The sequence below is a fragment of the Pipistrellus hanaki genome, assembly GCF_964339955.1.
Source record: "Pipistrellus hanaki genome assembly, chromosome: 13".
NCBI classification, from domain to species: Eukaryota; Metazoa; Chordata; class Mammalia; order Chiroptera; family Vespertilionidae; genus Pipistrellus; species Pipistrellus hanaki.
In genome coordinates, this window is record NC_140515.1 from 43,733,276 (window position 1) to 43,752,922 (window position 19,647).

The following is a 19,647-nucleotide window of genomic DNA, read 5'->3' on the forward strand; positions in this document are numbered from 1 at the left end:
GGGGCTGCTGGTTATTGGCAAGCACCTGGGAGCGGACAGGGAGCATTCAGAGGGCCTGTCAATCAAGACAGGGGATCCTCACTGCACAGGTGCTTCCGTCCCATCTGACTTGCTCCAACCAACGGGTGATGTAATTCTTAGGACTTTTTTCACACACAAAAGAGAGACCAAAGAGGACTGTTGGGTCATCATGGAGCACAATTTCCCCCCATAGCAAATGAAAAAATGAGCTCCTCTCTCTCCCTGTCTCATCATTACTCTTTTTTTTTAAAAAAAATATATATATATTATTGATTTTTTTACAGAGAGGAAGGGAGAGAGACAGAGTTAGAACATCGATGAGGGAGAGTCATCGATCAGCTGCCTCTTGTACACCCCCAACTGGGGATATGCCCGCAACCAAGGTACATGCCCTTGACCGGAGTCGAACCTGGGACCCTTCAGTCCACAGGCCGATGCTCTATCTACTGAGCCAAACCGGTTTTGGCTCATCATTACTCTTCTTCGAAGCCCCAAGTGAATTTGTAGCATTCCTTTATTCCAATCATGCTTTTTAAAAAGCCCATTTACTGTTCTATATTCCCCTGAATACCTACAGAATTCAACACTATGTTAAAGGACGACAGCAGCAGTGCCGCCAATTAGAAGACAATTCCCACAGTGCTGCAGAGTGACAAGCATAGAGATCACGAGTCGGCCAACCCCCCAATCAGGTCTGCTATCTGACCTTCTGCTCCATGAAATCACTTGTGGAACTTGGCACCCACGCAGGACGGCCAACGGGAGGGAAACCGCAGGTCTGGAAAAAAGGAAACACAAGAAAATAAATACAAGTGCTTTTTTTTTTTTTTTTTTTTTTTTAAAGTTCCCCAACATCTGCTTAATCTGCTCTTCTTTCTATGTTTAAATAGAGTCTGGTTTCCGAGCTGTCTCTGATTTTGAATAAGCGCAAATAGACTTAGATAAAATCTCATTCCAAAGGGGGAGATGGTTGCCGATGGTTCCAGAGACTCTTTTTAACACGGAGATTATAGTAACACATTAGAGGCAGGGGACGACGCCTGTGAGTCCCAAAGACCTACTTTTCTGTGGACGAGACTCGGGAGTTTTGGATCCTCAGCCTGGGAAAATGACTAAAAGACAGATGTGAATCTGGAACAGTTTAGAAAATGTGCCAAAGAGGGTCCAGTTGGGGCTCAGATAGGCCTTAACAAATAAAAGCTTCGGCTGTGCCCTGTGGTGAAACCACAGGATGTGCATCCAAGCATGACGCTATGGCGCTGTCTAGACTGTGCTAAGTGCGATTTTGTTGGGGACACTTCGCACAGGTATAAACGGTTCAAAGAGGCGGCGAAACAAACCACAGCATCTGCTTGTGCAGCAGACAATGTCTCCAAGTATAGGGACAAGCGAGAAGCTGCTTTTCAACTAACTGTGGTTCCCAAATCTTTGTTGTACAGAACTTAGCAATCAGAAAAACAGAGGTCAATAGGACAAACATCTGGGTTCCTGCTACCCAGAATGGGCTGCTGATAAAAAACTTTTTCACATCTGCTCTTCCTTTTTAATTTTCACATCTGCTCTTCCTTTTTAATTAAAAAAAATAAAACATAGAGTTTAGGTATAATCTCCTTGACAATCCCACTCCAAGGCCAGAACATACAACATGTTTGCATCTTTGTAGCCCACTTTTTCAATGTATTCACATACAATGCCAGTGTTGTATTTTTAATTTATCTATATGATATGAATCTATGCATCTGCGTCTATTCCTCTGCATTTTTGGGTCAGCATTAGGGATGTGAGAGCTAACTGTGTGGATCTCCAGCTCATCCCTTTAGCTGCCACAGTGAATAAATATATGCTCATTGTCCTTTCACCCAACACCCGGTGTTTATGGCCCCATAAAAGCACTTATTATATCATTAAGTGATTGTTGGTTATGTGTGGGTGTGCGTATGTTTGTGTGTAGGTGTGAGTTTTCTCTGCCACTGGACTCATGAGCTTCTCAGGATGTTGCCTTGTCTTGTTTTAACTATTGCTCTTCTGCAGTATGACTTCATTCAGAATCAACAGTCAGTGTGTTAATGGGCAAAATATATTTGTCAAAAATTGATCTGCTTATTATTAATTTCCTCCCCTTTAAAACATCATGAAGGAGCATGAAGGAAGACTTTGGGAACATTTTTATATGTTTTCTTCCAAGTCTCTCTCCACAGATCTTGTCCTAAATCTTCAAACCCCAAGCCATAATATCACCTGGCTGTTTGTTGGACAGTCAGAAACTCTGAGAGTAAGAGTCCAAAGGTGAAGACATTTAAGACACACATTCTCAAAGCATTCTCAAAGGCTGACCTGCCAATGCCAAGAAGAAGCTTGAGTTTGTAATTGTGTTTTTATGGCACATATGAATAAATATATACAATCACCCCTAACATTAATATTTAAAAACAAACAGTGCCTTTTGTATGAAAATAATATTGGAAATTGATTTATTTTTTTGAGGCTATAATTCTGATTTAGACTTTGAAGAATATATGTGAACCTGACTCAAGATAAACAATCTAAAAATTCTCATATAATGATTAATATAATAAGCATTTTTATACTTTACTCAGCACATTTTGTGGGATGGTTTATGGAGCATTCTTTCACCTAATCTCACTTAATTTAATCCTCAAAATCATCATGTGAGGTAGATGTTATCTTTTTATGTTTTTTATTGAATATATATATATATATATATATATATATATATATATATAGAGAGAGAGAGAGAGAGAGAGAGAGAGAGAAACATAAATTGGCTGCCTCCTGCATGCCCCCTACTGGGGATTGAGCCGGCAACTTGGACATGTGCCCTGACCAGTAATCCAACCAGTGATCTCTCTGTACAGGGGCTGACACTCAACCAACTGAGCCACACTGGCCAGGGCAGAGGTAGGCATTACCAATAACCCTATTTTTCAGAGGAGGGAAGGAGAGGCAGAGAAGGGTTTAACATTTTGCTCAAAGTCAAACAGTGAGGAAGAGGCTAGCCAGCAATCTCACCCAGGCAATAGGGTATCACAGGCTTTGTTCTGAATTACTGAGAACAAGCATAGATTGTAAAGATAAAACTGCAGAGAAAGAACCTGAAAAACAATGTCACTGAGGTGGTTTCCAAATTTTGCTATAATACAGACAGACAGCATCTCTTTCAAGGTGTGCCTCAAACTGAGGACAATCCAAATTACAGTACTCCAAGTAGACATATTCAAAGTGATTTCTTAGTGATGAAGGAAATCTGAAGTAGCAAGGTCAAGCCCCAGACCCTTCCAACCTAAACAAAACAATTTTGAATTCTTCTCTTTGGAAAACAGAGAGCTCACGGCTCCAAAGTGGTGGCCCAGTTTGTATACCTAAGATTCAAAGCAAAAATGAGAATTACTTCCTGGGACAACTTTAGCTCAGAGTGTGTGTTCTTTACGCATTTTTAATTGGGGCACAAATATATTAACAGTGTGGTTATTTTGTACTTTCAAAAGAATCTGTTTGTACCTGACTCATAATTATATTTGGAATACATTTATTTCTGGGCATGAAAAAGTTCATTTTGTTAAGCCATCTGACCTGAGCTGAGGTTGGCACAATTTCCCAGGACTGCTCCCAATTAATGCAAATTAAAGGTTAAAGGATAAATAAAGTCCCTTTAACTTGGTTAACTAATATGTTATTTATAAATGTCTCTTTACTTGGTCTATTTTTTCATTCACTAACTATGTCAAAATGAACAGTATGGAAGATATTAGTAAATATATAGTGTATATTTTATTGCAAAGTTTTCATTTTAAAAGGATTACTAATATTGCAAAAAATTAATGTCATATATTATCTATCTATCTATCTATCTATCTATCTATCTATCATCATCATCTATCTATCATCTATCTATCATCTATCTACCTGTGTTGTCTCAGGTCTCTTAAAATGTTATGGAGCCTGAGACAGACTGATTGCATTGCATTAATAGCCTGCATTCTTCACCCTTCCCTATACCTGTCCTTTTGTCATGCAACTTTGCAGTTCTTCTCACCAAAGAAGCTGAGTCTATTTTCCTATCCCTTTGATTCTGGTTTTGGCCAGGTGACTTGCTCTGGCCAATGGAATGTTAGCAGGTCTGCTGCATGTAGATGTTTGCAAAACATGTTTGTTATGTTTAAGTGTTTTCTTTTGCTTCTCTGTAATCACCATGAGAACATGCCTGGCTAGCCAGCAATGGTTAAGAAACATGGAAGGGAATTTGCTCATGTCAGTTGCCTCTGCCAAGGCCATCCTAGATTAGCCTTGACCGGCCAAGCACATACATATGAGAGAAGCCAGGCACAATGAGCAGAGCCACCTAGCTGACCTCCAGCTAACTACAGATGCATGAGTAGGCCCAGCTTGAAGTGGAAGAACCACTCAGCCAACCCTCAGACTCATGAACTTATAAATGCCCCTGTTTCACACTGTGGAGCTTTGAGGTAATTTGTTACTATGCCAGGTAATCCCAGATAATACTTTTGGGCACTAGATGACTGATAAAGGACCTAACTCTGGTTCACTCAAAAAAGAGATGACCACATAGAAGATGATATAAATTAGGTAATAAAATGCAGCAAGTATCCAACAAATACCAGCTGTATCATCAAGAGTTAATCAGGAAAATGTAAACTGGTCTAAGTACTTAAGCAGAAGAACTATAATGAAGGCATTGATTACATAGGCCAAGAAAAAGATGGGAAGACAAATGGAAAAATGAGGCATCCAGGAACTCAGCAATTGCAGGAAATCCCTGAGCTTTAGGGACAAAGAATTGAAATGTTTGATATTAGAGCCCTGGGACCAGAGTCAATCAGCAAAAGCTGAAGGCTCAAAGGTCCTCTGTGATAGGAGCTGAAGTCCTAGAGGAGACACAGTCACCATCAGAGATACTGTCTGAGGCAGAGATTGTGGGGAAGAAATGCCCTGGCTTCTCCCTTCCTTCCATCTTCCCATCTCCCTCCTGTGCTTTCCAATGGCTGAATCCAGATGGAGGCACAGACAGCACAACCTTCAGTGAGCAACCTCTCTGAATACAAGGGAAGGGCAAGAAAAGAACCCAAGGGGTCAACAGGCAAATACACCACCACAATGTGCAAGATATTATACAGGTTTGAGAGCAACATCCATAAAAATAATGAAAATCAGAATAGACACTGGGCTTGAAGGTTAGAAAGCAACTGTGGGAGCAAAGGTGAAGAAGTTATTGGGGAAACTGCAATATCCTAGTTTGGCTGAAAAGGTTGTGTATTTGGGAGGAGGGAGCAATAGGTTACAAAGATGAGAACTTGAAAGAGTTTGGATTCTAACTCAAGCAGGTTGGACTTCTGTTCCGAAGGCAATGGGAAATGAAATGGTTCTGGGCAGAGAGTAATATGATCCAAACTGCACGTTAGGAATATTACACTGATAGAAATTTGATGGGTAGATTGGAGAGCGACAACTAGGCCCAGGGTTTTAATCAAGGGTAGACTTCAGGGAATTCTGAACGCTCCTGGACAAACTGGCAGGACTTTGTATAAGCATTCAGTTTTCAGAGAGACGGCACATAGCTTTCACGTGGTTTTTCAAGGAGTCTATTACTCTTGATCCTATGTAAGCACCAGAAACAGGGAAGTGATTTAGAAAGCTCCTATAATAATTATTTTAATGAGGATCAAACATGTAACAGTGGTAATGGGAATGGCAAAAGCTACACAGATATGAACATTTATAAGGCACTATCTAAACAAATAGAATGTGAACAGAAAGAAATAAGAGCCGGAGGTTACAAAAAGGTTTAACTCTGGATTACATCCACCTGCTATTCCTTCCTTCCTCCCTATATGACAGAGGAGGCAACTCATGCTTCCATGATACTGTAAAGATTTGTAAAATTGAGAAGTTCTGAGATAAACACATGGCATATATATCACCACTGTCCCCCTCCTCTGTTCATCACAGACATTACTAATCAGACACAACCTTTACTGATGACTCCTGAGTCCAAACACAATCTCCAAATCCTTCTCAAATAGCTCCCAGCAGCTACTGCCTTTTCTAGAACAATTGTATTCATTTATTGTATTGATTGCTCTTTAGTTTCATAAAGACAAAATACCAATGATTATATTTGCTGGAATGTATCATATGCTAATATGATCTTTACATACATATTCATGTACATGTGAAATCTTACTACTATGCAATTGGGCCACTACCTAGATCGTAATTACCTAAGTTCATACATCCCCTTAATGGTAACCCAAAGAAATCAACACAGATTTGAATGAAACTGACTTAGGGGGGAAAATATTGCAAACATGAAAACTTATTCCATTATTGAATTATCACAGTAAGGTTTTAAAATCAGCACATGTCATCACAATAAACTACTAGTGTCTTCATTGTTTGGTAAATTCTTAACTCCAATGATAGGCAAGTAGGTATGTAGTATGACCATGAGCCATCCTCTTGTCAAAGTGACCCTTGGATTGGTGTTTGAATGCCACTCTGGCAGTTTTCTAATGTTGGGGTATTTTCTATCTGACATTTGAAAAGAAGTGTCATTATCAGAGTTGCCTTCTATATAGCACCACAATAAAGGCAGATTCAGATAAGCCAGTATTTTTTCTACTTAGAGTTTTAATCATCAAAAAGATAATTACTGTTCATATCAATGTGAAGACTCCCTGTTCACTTCAACTCCAACTCCCAAAGTTTGATCTGTTCATTCCCAAACAAAAGAAATTTTGGAAAATTGTCTATATACAAAAATATTCCCAGCAAAAATTTCTAATGTAAAAAACTCCCAATAGTAACTAGTTGACCATGACCCACAATAAAAAGTATGTTTTAATCCATAACACATGTACCTATAATTGGATGTGTGTGGGTATATCTAACTAAAAAAGAAGTGTCATCAAGTAATATTTTATTTATGTGTGGCACTTTGATATTTTCTGTCCCCTTCTATATTCAATTATATTCTATTTTAAATACTATTTAATTGAAGAAAAGTTAGTAATGACCAGCTAAATTGATTTCATTACCCACTAATAGGGCCCAACAGTCTGAAAAACACCACTGTGGCAAAATGACTAAAGTACTCTGACTTTATTCACCAATGTAAACATATCCACAAAAGACCAATCCAGAGCAACTTAGCAGGGAGAAAAAAAATCTCTTGGCTCTCTCCCTAGTATCCTGGATGAAGCCAAGGTTTACGGAGCCAACTTTTGTACTCGGTGGTTGACAATGACTGAAAACTGAAAGGCGGAGATCAAATCCTCACTCTGCTTCTCAACACATCTCTTCCGCTGGGTAATTTATACTGTGCAAGTATCAAGCTATTCAGTTTTGCTGTCATTTACTGTTCTTTTTCCAACAGCAATGGAAACACAGGATCGGTTTACTGTCTTCTCTCTTTGGTAGAATTAGATTATTCTCCCTGTTGCCCCTTTAAACAAAGATGGCATTCATCTCTGCGGAGAGCCACCGCCAGAGGATCTCCAAACAAAGCGTGGCAGAATCTGGGCGTTGAGGTTGTCAGTCCAGATTATATACCAGAACGGACTTGGGAATGATTCTTTTGGCCAAGTGAACACAATTGGAATTGGAGCAACATAATTAACTGTAAAAACAAACAAACAAGTCAACAATAAAAGGCTCTATTCCTCCCAATTCAGGGGTATCTACTAAAAGGAAGCTAATTAAAAAACCCCAAGATTTTCTCTTTCTAAAAGGAAAAAAATAAGCAGATGCTACAGAGCCATTATATTAGGGGATGAAATCCTTTGGTGGCTTTCTTGCCAGTACTCCAGTACTGAAATATTCTTTCTTACGACTTTGTGACGACCTTGACATTCATCTGCTCACTGTGCACCCTCAGTCTCCACCCCGTGAGTGAGTTCATCAAAAGCCTGACATTTACCACCTTCTTTAATTCAGCATTTCTACTTCTCAGAATACACGATTATGGCTACATACAAAGCTTCAGTGACAAAGATGATCATGTGGCATTATCTAGAGTGGCAAAAGACTCAAAGGAAATACAATTAAATCCTAAAAGTGGTAAACTTTGGGTGTTTGAGTTATTGGTGATTTAAATTTTATTCAGTATATTTACTCATATTTTTCAAATTTTTAAAAATAGAAACAAGAAAAAGGGATTAGAAATAACACATCCATGCTTGATATTGAGACACCAATGAATTTCCAGTAGATTTTCAATAGGCCAAAGGATGCATGTGTTTGGTTATGTCCTGAGAACACTTTTAGGGAGCTCTAGCACCTAACTCAGGTTTGTCAATGGCAAAATGGGGACAAAAATGATACCTAATTCATAGAGTTGTAATGAGTACTAAATTAAGAAAATCAAGTATTAGAAAGTGCCTGGCGCCAAAACCGGTCCCAGGTTCGATTCCGGTCAAGGGCATGTACTTTGGTTGCAAGCACATCCCCAGTAGGAGGTATGCAAGAGGCAGCTGATCGATGATTCTCTCTCATTGATGTTTCTAACTCTCTAACCCTCTCTCTTCCTCTCTGTAAAAAAATCAAAATGTATTTTAAAAAAAAGAAAATGCCTGGCACACGTATGCATGACACGTGTTAGCTGTTATTGTTATTATTATGTTGTCCCAGGAATTTGGAAGATATTTATCTAGTTCCCTCATGAATCCAATGCAAAGGCCCAGGAAAATATGGGTTTGTTCTAAGTGCCCCAAAACTTATTCTCTGCATTTGGAGAGTCAAATGGGGCATAAGAAAAGTTTGAGGGTAATGGATATGCTCATTATGTTGATTGTGGTGATGTTTTAACATACATATGTCAAAACTTACCACGTTGTATATTTTACACTCAGTTTATTTTATATCAACTGGACCTCAAAAAGGCTGTTTTAAAATGATGAAGTAGAGACTATTTTAGACTAGCAATCCCAAGAGAATTTTCCATCAGCAGACCAACACTAAAAGAACCTACTTAAAGACACAGGAAAAAAAAGGTCCGGATGGGAGCTCAGAAATACAGAAAGGAATAGTGAAAAACAAAAATGGTAAATATGCAGCAAATCTAAATGAATATTAATGGTTTGACAATAATTGTAATGTCTTAGTTTTAAAATGCTTGTAAAATTCAAATGCAAGCAATAATGTGATATATGAACACTTTATGGCAATATTTGAAAATGCTGATGAAATGGATAAACCACTAAAAAAATTACCCAAAACAGGAAAAAGATAATAGAAAGGTGAATAATCCTATTTCCATTAAAGAAATAGACTTTGTACTTAAAAATCCCTCACAAAATATTCTCACCTTAAACTATTTCATTGGTGATTTTTCCCAAACACTTAAGGGAACAGCACATCAATCCTACATAGTTCGTTCAGAATATAAAAAAAGGTAGATCATGTCTCATTATATAAAACTAATTGGATGAGGCCAGCAAAGTCTTGAGGCCATAACTACACAAGAATATTACAAGAAAAGAAAATAACAAGCTAATATCTCTTATGAATTTAGGAGAAAAATACTAAGAAAAAAAAATCAACAAACTGAATCCTGATATTTTTAAAAGGATAACATATTATGAGCAAGAGGAGTTTATTCTTGAAATAGGAGGTTGGTTTAACTTTGGAAAATCAATCAATGTAAAGCATCCTATTAACAAGAAAATAGAGAAAAAACATGATTATTTCAGTGGATGCAGAAAATGCATTTATGTATATAAAAGCATTTATGTCATTCAAATCTATTTATGATGAAAACTCCTGCAAAATGGAATGGAAAGGAAACGTTCCCAATCTGATAAAACCCTATAACAAAAAACATCTTAGTGAATGACGACTATTGAAACATTTGCTCTTGGAGTAGAAAAAATGTAAGGATGCCTTCTATAACCAAAATTTAAGGATACCTTCTACAACCAAAATTCTCTGTGCATTCCTGTAGGTCAGTGGTTTACACATTTTCACTTACTATGACCCCAGTAAGAAATACACTTTTATACAGTGATTCAATACACGTACACATAAACCTAAAACATAAATTTTAGAAAACAATGCCCTTACTTTGAGCAATGGTCTCTAATATTTTCCATTTTGTTCAGTTCTAGCCTTCACATATCCTATTCCATTAAAAAATGCTGGTCACTCACTAAGATGGTTTAATGTGTTGTGACTAAGTTTGAAAAACAAGATTCTTGGTAAATATCAGGCACTCAATAAAAAGTTATTGAATAGATAATGGTATACATTTTGCATATCAATCTAATCTCCAGTTCCATAATAGTGTCTATCCTTGTTTTCCTCTTACCCTCTTGCTCATTTTCCCTTTTTAAATTTATGTTAACTTACTATCATGTATGTAACTTTATAAGTTCTCACAATCTTTCCCAGAACAAGGCTTTCAAAAACAGCTTTCAAAGTCACATAGAAAGGAGGGAAAAGGCCCTCCTAAGGCACTGGGTGGCACTTCCCTAGGAATAAGAAGCTCAACGCCTGTAAGAGAGACACCTCCTGTCCCTCACTGTAACGATGTCTCCGGCACAGAAGAGCAGATGGCAACTGTGACTAAGGGACAGGAGCTCACCTCTAACCTTACCGGAACCATGTATACTCTTGCTTTCCATGAAGTTCTCTTGCATTTCTGACAGCTGGGAGAGAGCGAGCCAGCTCGTTCTGAGAAACACAAAGCCACGTTTTCAAAGAGGAACAAAGGGGTCCCGCAGCGGACAATGGAGAATGGTGTGAGCATCTATGTGCGCCGCTGTGATAAAGGACTTCACGGTCTTGAGTTTCCTTTATCTCTGTTTTCAGGGTGTAAAGTCTTTCTCAGGTCATTGAAATGGTGTGTCTGCGGCACAGCGAGCAAACATGTGGGAGGAACCCGTCCAGGCATGTGAGAATCAACCTTATCTTTCTAACACGGGAACAAATTTCACCTCCGTTAAAACTTTCATTTTAAAACATTCTGCCTGGTCCCGTGGAACAAAACTTGGGCCACAAAAGGGTCTTGAGGCACGGTGGGCACGTTGCCATCCTGGCTTATCTTCCCAAAGAAAGAAAAGCCTGTTTTGGGGCCGAGCACGGTGGTCCGACGTGATAAAGTGGTCCTTGTGAGGACAGGGTTGTGGGCTAAAGAGGGATGTGAAAGTGGCTGTCATTCCTTTAGCAAAAAAGGGGTCACCAGGCAGGAGGCATTGAACAGGGCTGAAGTGAATCACTTCTTCCCTGGAAAATGGATCTGAGGCTTTGATTCTGCTTTAGCCCCAAGTGAGCAAGGATGCTCCCAAGGAAATCACCAAAAATGCAAACCAAGATTTACATGCACACATGTCTACAGAAGTATTTGCTTTAGTATGAAATTGAAGCAGCCTGTAAGTTCCACACTTGGGGGGGGGGGGGGCAGAGTGTGCTTTAAAAAAGCAATGGTTCAGTCATTAAAACTAAAAATTACAAAATCACAGTGTGAGAAATAACCACAATCAAATGTTAAATGTAAAAAGATGAAAAACTATACATGCAAAATATGAATTTAACCATTTACACACACACACACACACACACACACACATTATATGCATAGAAAAGGACTTGGAAGAAACACTCCATAATGCCAACAGGAGCCCAATCACTAGCTGATGAAATTAAGAATGAATATTAAATGCATGTCCTCCCACCCCCACCCAAATTTCCATTACAGGCATCGATTTACTCTTACAACTAAATAAATAAAAGCTATTGTAAAACATATAATAATGCATTTCTTTATAAATTCTAGTTTGTTCATTAATTGGTTCATAAGTATCTGGAAACTTTGTTCACTTTCTCTTTAAGGATAACTTCAGGAATTAAATTTCTAACTTAACACAGAGAATAGGAACACGGTTCATCAGTGAGTCTCATGCAAAGTAAAAGTGAAATGTGAGTTCTTACTCCTCTGGACATATTAATATGAAAGAAGACCAACTTAAAGAGAAAATGTTTTCTTATATTTTTTCACGCAGGTTGTATGGACTGAGTTAAAATTGTATTTTATAGTTTGGCCTGTGTGGCTCAGTTGAATGTCAACATATAAACCAGGAAGTCATAGTTTGATTCCTGGTCAGGGCACATGCCCCAGCTATGGGCTCAATCCCTAGAGTGGGGCATGCAGGAGGCAGCTGATCAATGATTCTCATCATTGATATTTCTCTCCCCCCCTTCCTCTCTGAAATCAATAAAAAAATACATTTTAGAAATTATACTTTATAAATAACATTAAAGGTTTAGATGGTCCAGTTGAAAGTCCGCACAGTTAATATAAATGTCACAACACTAATAAATTCCCTTAGTAAAACTCGCCAGTCCTACAGTAACTAATGTCACCCAGCTGGCCAAAGCCAAAGTGAGCAATAGAGTCCACTCTATAGCTATTTGGAAAGGAAATGAGGCAGTCCAGAGAAATGAGGCTGCCAAGGTAGGCCGGGACCAGAGGACAGTCATAATTGATTTAGCAGGCACACCAGCACGTAGGCTAGAGTATCTTCATTTTTCATGTGGGTTCTAGTTACTTTGTCACTTCCCTGAACCGCGCTGGCCAGTAAGTAGGGTGTACCACGGAAGGCTCACTGTTGCACTGGCAGATGCAGGGAGGAAAAACACAGGTTAATCTGTTCTATCATTTATTTCTCTGACAGATAATTCCATGTGGTAAAAAAAGAAATGAAAAGAAAAACTCCTATAAAACCATGTTACTAGCAAGCCACTTAATTAAGAAGGTTTTTTGTTTTTTGTTTTAATTGAAATAAAATCTAATAAGGCAAGTCCATCTGGCAAATTGTAAATACTGAGATTTTTGGCAACAAAGCTACTAACCTCTACTTCTTGCTAAACTGTTAATTTTTTTAAAACAATTTCTCAGTAATGTGGATGGGTGCACCATGTACAATATTGAGAGCCCTGCTCTCAATGAGAGTTTCTAAATGAAGAGTTTTAAAGGGCCTTCCGATGCTATCACATATTGAGTAGAAACAGGTTTACTCTGGAAAGGCACACGAGGCATAAAGAGTCACTAAGACCTGCCCATAGGCTTTTGGTCTGTAAAAGAAAGGCGAACGTTGCCAACATCTTAGAACACCTTCCAGTCCTAGGCTAAGACATTTACTACGGACTTTGGAACTGATAAGTGGGTTATTGAGAGTACACGCTGGAGGAGAGATGGGAAGAAGGTTGTGTTCTGTTTGGGTTTCTGCTCTCCAAGAGTGTCAATTTGTGAGTAAAAGGGAGGAAAGCCATGCTTGCAGGCTGAATAAAGACTTTGGTTTGAAAATGAAATTATAAGTCCCCACGGCTGTGAAGACTTTCCTGGCACCGTTGAGACCAGCCTTTCTGCTTTCTAGGAGTTTCTCATCATTTCCTTCCTTTTACTGTCTCCTAGACTCTCTCACACTACGATGCCCACTTTAAGTCTCTCGAACGCACTGCAAGGTAAATATACTCGACCTCCTTTGTCAAGCTTGTTTAGAGGGTTTGCACAGATTAGGTTGCATTGGCTAGCACATTTCTGCAACCTGTATGCGACTCCTTCTCTAAAGGAAGTCTCATGGAAATGAAGAGAGAAACATCAGTTTTTTGCTCCACCTATTCATAAATTCATTGGTTGCTTCTTGGCGTATCAGGACAATGTTCTAACCAACCCAACAGGGCCAGGAATTCCTGTCCCTTTTATTGTTACAATAGATATTAAATACATATGTCGCTAAAAAAAAATTTTTTTTAAGAGTATATGCTGGAAAGTGAGTCTCCCTAATGCTGACCACCATAAATCAGTAAAACCTGATTTATCCTCCCAGAAATGTCCCTGATCACACATGAAAATATATCCGAATGTTCTCTGTTTCATAGAAGAAGATTCATAGTATCCATCTATCATGCTTATGTTGTTTGGATCTTAATTTGATTGCTAAGAGTTCTGCATTTAGTAATTAAATGAGCTTTCATTTCACATTTGTGTAACTATTATATTTTCCAGTGTGGTGGTGGTTATTTGACTGTGTTGATAGGATATTTTTTTTGTCATAAAGAAATGTTTAATTATTATACACTCAAATATAAATACCTATCTTTTATAGCCCTTGAGTTTTGTATCTTACTTAGAAAAGCCTATGCACTCCAGAGTTATTTTTAAAAACTTGTCTGGTACTTTCATAGTTTATTTTTATGTCAGATCTTTTATTCATTTGGAATTTGTTTTGGCATCAGTAGTGGCTATGTATTCAGTTTTGTTATTCCCCCCAAAAAAGTTAGCCAGTTGACCCAACACGAAAGAATAATCCATCTTTTTCTCATTGTTCTGAATGCCATCTTTATCATATACCAAAATTCCCATAAATATTTACATGATATCTGATCTCTCTTCTCTTCTGCTAATTTGTGTATGTATTCCAATGTTGGCAATGGTTTATCTTAATTTCCTTTGCTTTATAGTGTACTTTCACATCTGAGTTGGACTTGGACTCACTCTTTATCCTCTTTCCACTGCAATTTTCCCATCAATTCTCACATGGTTGTTTTTTTCATAAGAAGATCAGAAGCCACAGAACTGGTCAACCCTTCTTCTAAAATTTTTCTTCTTATTTTATTGAGATCAGATGATTTTATAGATTAATTTAGGAAGAAATGGCATCAATACAAGAACCAAAATCTCTTGACTCTTTCATATTCTTTATGCTCTGACTTCTTCAACATACACAAATAAAATTTAATATTCTTACATTGGGAAGAATTAAGATGACTCTTAAGCATACCACCCCAAAATTCAATGGCTTAAAACAACAACTATTTTATGACCCCCCTCAAGTTCGTGGGCTGGGAATTCAAGCAGGGCTCTGTTGGGTGGTTCTGCTTTCACGTAGTGTTAACAAAGACACCCGGCGATATTCAGCTGTGGCTGGGCTGGTAGTCACATACATGACACCTAGGCGGGGATGACAGGAAGGCTGAGCTCAGCTAGAATTATTTCCAAGAGTGCATAGATGTGGTTTCTCTCGCACAGCAGGTTTAGGGTAGCTGGGATTAGTGGACGGTGGCTCAGGACCAAAGAGCAAGTGTTCCAGAGAACAAAAGGGAAGCCATGTGGATTTTCATGACCCAGCCTTGGAAATCTTATAGTGTCTCTTCCATCAGACACTATTTATTGGTCTAAGTGGTCACAAACCCACCCAAATTCTAAGAGAGAGGACACCCCCCCAACACACATGTCTTGCTGGGAGAAGGTCAAAGAATTTGACTGTTTTAAAACCATCGTATCTTCTGTTAGTAGATACCTAGACACATTTCTCATTACTCATAGACTTTTCTATAATATTCCATTTCTCTCATTTATGCCTCTGGAAATAATGACATGATGCAGAACTGGAAAGCATTTAATATCTTGAAATGAAATTTTCAGTGGAGTTGCCTTTTTTCCCCCATGTAACAAAGGGACAGCCACACCTTCAGCATGACCTAGGCTTTCTCTGTCCATTCTTTCTGCTCCCTCCGTCCGGCCACTTTACAGCTTGCTGGTGTTTCTACCAGGGGTGGCAGAAGCAGAGAAGATCAACCATAATTTATCTATTTAAAAAAATCTTGTTATTTGGCAGCAATTTTGAATGAAGAGGGAAAGGAAATTAAATGAAAAAATAAATGCTTTGAGGATTACTTGTGAAACTCAAGCACTTGCTACAAAGAGTGCCACAGCAAGCTCTTCTCTCTACTCCAATAAGGGGCCTTATTTAAAAAATCGCTAAAGACATGATCCTGTGCACCTTGCTAAGTCATGCTTGTCTCTTCTCAGTTCCAGTGACAAAAACATTTATTGAACATCTGCTGTCCTAGGCACTTTATACATGTTTATTATTGCACTTAATCCTAATAGCTCTTCCAGAGGGGGAGAGAGGGGTTGTTATACCCATTTTATAGCCCCAAACACTGCTGATCAGAGTGATAAACAGCATTGTCCAAGCACTGACGATTCAAAACGCAGCACGGCTTATTTCCCACATCCTTGCAACACAGAAATGTGGCCCCCTTTCCAACAGTATCAGCATCACCTGGGAAACTGTTAGAAATGCAGAACATCAGGCCCCAACCCAGACCTGCTGCATCCATAGCAGAATTTTTAAAAAAAATATATTTTATTGATTTTTCACAGAGAGGAAGAGAGAGAGAGATAGAGAGTTAGAAACATCGATGAGAGAGAATCATCAATCAGCTGCCTCTTGCACACCCCCTACTGGGGATGTGCCCGCAACCAAGGTACATGCCCTTGACCAGAATCGAACCCAAGGTACATGCCCTTGACCAGAATCGAACCCTGGACCCTTCAGTTCACAGGCCGACGCTCTATCCACTGAGCCAAACCGGTTTCGGCCATAGCAGAATTTTAACAAGGCCCCCCTCCCCTGGGTGATGACATTCACCTTCCAGTTTGAGAAGCACTGGCCTGTCTCCCTGGTTTTGCTTTGCAATGTTCCAGTGCACTGGCCTCCTGGCTTTAAAAAAATTACTGATGCCTGAGTTCTTTTTGCCTTCTCGATTTCAATGTAATTGGTCTGGGGTGCAGACCTGGGCATCAGGATTTTTTAAAGGCGCCCCCCGCCCCCACCCCAGGTCGTACAAATGGGCAGCAAAGCTAGAACCACTGCTTCATAGAGCACACTTGGTGCTAAGCTGATCTGGTATCTTGTATGGCTGCTTACCATCATTTGCACACATGTTCTGTGTCCCCAACATGAATATATTCTATATGTCAGCTTTCTTTCCAGAGTGCTTTCCAAGCACTCAGTAAACATTTGTGGCGACTGCTGCTGTTGAAAATGATGGTTTAGTCAGTCTGTGGGGGTGGAGGGGTTGAGGCATTGGTATTTTTTGAAAAAGCACCTCATGTGATCTTACAGTGCTATTAAGGTTGAACATCACTGGGTTGGCTCCTACAGCTCCAGCTGATGGTTGCTATGGAGAGATTGGGGTGGAGGAGTGCCAAACGTTCTGATTTTTGCAGAAGAAACTTAAAACCCTGATTTTTATAATGTGTTGTCAACAAATTTAGATTTTTGAAAAAAAAAAACTGTGTGCAAGTAAAATAAACCACATCTGCAGGCTCTGTGTGTGTGTGTGTGTGTGTGTGTGTGTGTGTGTGTGGTGTGGTGTGTTTGTACCTGTGAAAGGATATAGGAAGCCTAATAGATTTAAGGTCACGCAGTTGGCGATCCATGACTCCTCAAAATGAGATTATTATAAATACCATCACTACTGCTATCTTGGAAAACACACACCATAATCATTGCATAACCATCCAGCTTTCCATTGGGACTAGGGAAGCGAATGAGAAAATGAAGGAAAAACTCCCAACTCTTTTTGTTTCTTATGGTTAGGGCATTTAATTTTTAGAGTAGTTGAAACTACTTTTGAATAATTATTTATCGAGGAGATGGACCTGTAGTATTATGGTGATGGGAAATAAATCAAGGTTTAGCAAGTCAGTCAGGGGCCACTTTGGACCTTAAATTGCTTAAGAATTTCATCCATTGATGCCCTGGCTAGTGTGGCTCAGTTGGTTGAGCATGATTCTGTGCACCAGAAGGTCACCGGTTCAATTCCCAATCAGGGCACATACCCGGTTTGTGGGTTCGATCCCTGGTCAGGTGCGTTTCGGAGGCAAGCAATTGATGTTTCTCTCTCACATCCATTTTCTCTCCCGAGTTAAAAAATCAATAAAAACATATTCAAAACCTGCATAAAAAAGAATTTTATCCAGTGAGAGCCAGCAGCAGGAATATAAGAGTCCAAAGACATTGCAGGACATTACCACATGGAAGGCTAACATCCTCAGAACTCTTAAAGGCTTCTTCTCAGAATGCAGTGCCCAGTCCTCTCAGCCCTGCCGGAGTCCCCCAGCCCTGAGGGGGTAGCCACTGGGGGCGGGCAGCAGGAGCAGCCTGGCGGAATGCTTGCTTTGTTGCTGTAGCTACTAAGCAAGTGTTCCACCGCAGATGGGCCTCTGGCCAGGCTGGAGCACGGATGGGCCTCTGGGCTGCGGAGAGCCTCTGGGTAGCAGGCACAGAGCGGCCAGGCCCTGCAGAGAGCTACTGGCACATGGATTTGTGCACAGGGCTACTAGTTTTAATAACAACAGCTAATTTTCAATAAGAGCCTTTAAGATGGAACTTCCCACAAATTATTTCTAATCCTTACAATGTTCACATGAAGTAGATGTTGGTATTCCCATTTTACAGATGAGAAAACTGAGGCTGGAAAAGGTGAAATAACTTGTTCCACATTACCTATTTATAAGCAAGTTCAGAATTCTGCTTTGACACCTGCCTGAAAACAAGACATAATAATTGGATGTGACTTATACTGTTCCCCAGGGAAAAGGCTATTGATAGTACTCACAGGACAAATTAGAAAGAGAGCAAACAATTAAGAAGTATATGCATATAGGCACAGCCCATGGACATAGACAATAGTGTGGTAAAGACTTTGGGAGGGCAGGTGCTGGGAGGAGGGGGTCAATGGGCAAAACACCAATAAAAAAACAAAGGGGACATCTGTATCACTTTCAACAACAAAGATAAATTTAAACAAAGGTAATTAAGTAAAAAAAAAAGAAGTAAGTCTTGAAAAATTCCAGGGAGAAATATTAAATGTTTTTTAAAAATTACTGTAATTGTGTCAGAGAAATTACAAATAAACAAATTACATCTCTTTGTAGTGAAACAACATATATACCTATGTGTAAACATGCAGAGTTTCCATACCCAAATACCTACTTTTCCTAATTTTATTCACTCTAATATCTTATTTCCACATATGTATAGGATATATCAGAAGTGAAGGATTCTCCATTTCTAGCAAATTAAAGGTAAACTTCCTCATTTAAAAATATATTTCTCAGTCCCGTATTTATATATGTAAAAAAATCACCTCCCTGCCACATTTATTAGTTGACCAGGTTTTATCCAGGAGCATCATTTCCTGCCTTTTCACCAAGAGTTCCTTGGAAGAGAGCACCAGACCTCAGAGAGCCATTGCATCAAGTTCATTCCCTGTGAACTTGGACGTGCTCAGGAGTGTGTGGGGGCAGGCAGAGGGCAGAACGGGCACTCTCTCTGCCCGTGTTTGGAAGCTGACACTCGGCAGGGTGCAAATGATGAATGCCACAGAATTTCCAGCCAACTTTGTGTCACTGGACTTAATAAAAACAAAGGCTTTTCAGCTGCCTGGAGCTGCTTAAACACCATTAATAACGTTAAAGCCATACTGGATTTATAAGGTCCCTGGGCAGTGTACTCCTTGGCCTGCAGATAAGATCCTTTATAAAGAGCAAATCCATTAATAGTCCTTATTGTAAACCAAATGCTACTTTGGGAACCACCAAAAAAAAATGTGGCCATTGTGATCAAATAGCACATGGATGGTCTTTATCACCTAGAAAAATTAGATTTTTAAAAAATATTGATTTTATTTTTAAGAGTTTGAACTTTAAGAGCTTAAATATTATATAGTACCATTACTTATTGGCATCTCGTCTAATAACACACCTTATACTTCATGTGCCTTATATTTTCTCCTTGC

The 19,647-nt window shown here is 39.2% G+C and overlaps 1 protein-coding gene across 5 annotated transcripts in view; it reads right to left on the minus strand.

Moving 5' to 3' along the window:
• Nucleotides 1–19,647, minus strand: part of THRB (thyroid hormone receptor beta) — a 280,496-nt gene that overhangs the window by 151,795 nt on the left and 109,054 nt on the right. For all 5 annotated transcript variants that reach the window (XM_084902973.1, XM_084902971.1, XM_084902972.1 and 2 more), the window contains one exon: nucleotides 728–799. The gene's annotated coding sequence lies outside the window, so the exon portion shown is untranslated. The remainder of the gene's footprint in view (nucleotides 1–727; nucleotides 800–19,647) is intronic.